We start from the raw sequence: 2,289 nt of genomic DNA on the forward strand, positions 1-2,289 counted from the left end.
GTCTACGTAAATGAATTGAAATACAGAGATGTCAGAGTGGATACAAAAAAAATGCAAGAGCCAATATGTCATCTACAAAAACTTACTTTATATTGTAAGGACCTATTTAGAAACTGTCCCTGCTCCCCTTCCCCCAGGGGATTTACTTGGAGACAAATCCCAGAAACCAGCTTCAGGTAACAAAGCCCAGATACAAAGGTGGGTCAGGCCAGGTGGAGACATCCGATCTGTGGGGGGATGCATACTGTCTCCCTGGTTACCAAGGAGTATGGGCCCCGCCCTTTGGGAGACTTTTGGGCGCCAATCCCAATCAAGGTGTAATAGGCTGGTTCAAATGTCTACTAGGGTAAATTGTAACTCAATTGGTCACCTAGCATCACTGTGGGTACCCAATTGGGGTACCCAATTTTGGGGGGACCCAACAATATATAAAAACACAGATAGGTTAAAAGTAAAGGGATGGAGAACCACCACTGACAAAATCAGTTCTTAGGAAGGAGCATCAGGAAATTATACTTTTAGTGAATTTGTTAAGTGTTCCTTTTCACAGGATGTTTTTCAGCTTAAGCTTTTATGAAATGAGAGGACTTGTTATCTGTTATAGGAGTTTAAGTGGGAAAGATACAGGTGACCTCCTTGGAACTCTTGAAATGCCCAAATCAAATGCCAAGGCTGAATTAGTCAGGCCTTGGGTGGATGGACACTCATACTTAGTTATCATGAAGGAGAAGGTAATGGCTGGGTGATTTGTACTCTCCTACGTCTGCCAGAGAAATGGTTTTGTGAACAGAGCTTCATTCTGAAAGCTAGTTCTTGGGCAACTCTGATTTTTGTTTGCATTTCTAGAATCCTTCCAGGTAGTGGGCCAAAGTGAGAAAACACATGTCGGTAACACATCATGGAGCTGAGAGCAGAAGACAAGCTGGGAGCAATGGACAGCTGGAGGGAGAAAACTCACCATGGCCATTTTGGGTTTGGGTTGTTGGAGGTGCTTCTGAGCAGGGCACTTATGACTTTGACTCTTCATGCACCAATAACTAAGTAGAAAAAAACAACACTTAATGGATTGTTCTGTGACATCTGATATGAAACACTTGATTGATGTTTTGTATTGATGCTCAGATGTTAGGCATTCTGGAATTCAACAGGTGAATATTAATGCATTTGTGTTAGAGATTCTCAAACAGTGCACTGAAAAAGATTAGTTTAATGCAATATTAAGAGATGGTTTATGTGCTATGCTTGAGTGTATTATGTGTTGTGGGAGGGGCATGCAGGGAAAGCCAGGTCTTGAAATGCCAGGTTAGGTAAAAGTGAATAGGCTTCTTTGTTAGGAACCTTTAATATGGACAAATGTGCAATGGGAGTCTTGACAGGCAAGGTGGGAAACTATAATGTGGTGGGCAGTAGTTCCCAAACTTATTTGAAGGGGATTCCACCCCCCCACCCGCCTCCCAGAATGCTTGTATCTGCGTCAAATTATCTCTGATGTGTCACTTAAACAAAGTCAAGTTTTTATTTTAAGTAAAGGAAATCCAGAAGTAGGCAGTCCAAGAGACTGTGACCTCATGATATCATCTGGAATCCAGGCTGCTTTTATTTCTTGGCTCTGATATCCTTAGTTCATTATTTCCATTCTCCAAGTCACTACACAGGTCCAGGTGACCAATAACATGCTGGCCGTCACACCCTTGTTCCAGTCAGGAAGTTGGAGGAAAGGCGAAGGGCATAAAGGATATGCTCCTGGATGCACATCTCCCTGCTTAAGATTTCCTGGAAGTTCCATCCCATGACTCCTGTTGGCATTTTACTGGTCACATGTGGCTGCCACGGAGGCTGGCAAACATGAATTTAGAGCTGGGCACCTGGCTGCCCTAATTAAATCAGAGTTTTATAACGGAAGAAGAAAGAATGTTGAGTAGAAAATTGTGCCTACACGAATATCTGATTGAACATTCCTTAGACTGGGTCTAGGAAATGTTGATGTGTGTTATTTTCCCACTGGTCTCTGATGTTTCGTCTTTACCCACATGCTACACGTCTTGGTTGCTTGCTATGTCTACCTCTCTCTCTCTTTATCTCCGCGTACCTTTGTCTCTCTTTCTCGCATTATGTATACACAGAAATACACATATATGTCTTAGATTATCTGTAGAATATAAAAGACTAATAGAATGTTAGATCAGGAGAAAGTTTTAGATATTGTCTAGCTCAGTGGCTCTCAACCTTCTAACACACTTTAGAGTCTATTGGGGTAACTTACAAAAATATCAATGCCCGAGCCCTCCT

Source organism: Lutra lutra, chromosome 15 (assembly GCF_902655055.1).
Source record: "Lutra lutra chromosome 15, mLutLut1.2, whole genome shotgun sequence".
NCBI classification, from domain to species: Eukaryota; Metazoa; Chordata; class Mammalia; order Carnivora; family Mustelidae; genus Lutra; species Lutra lutra.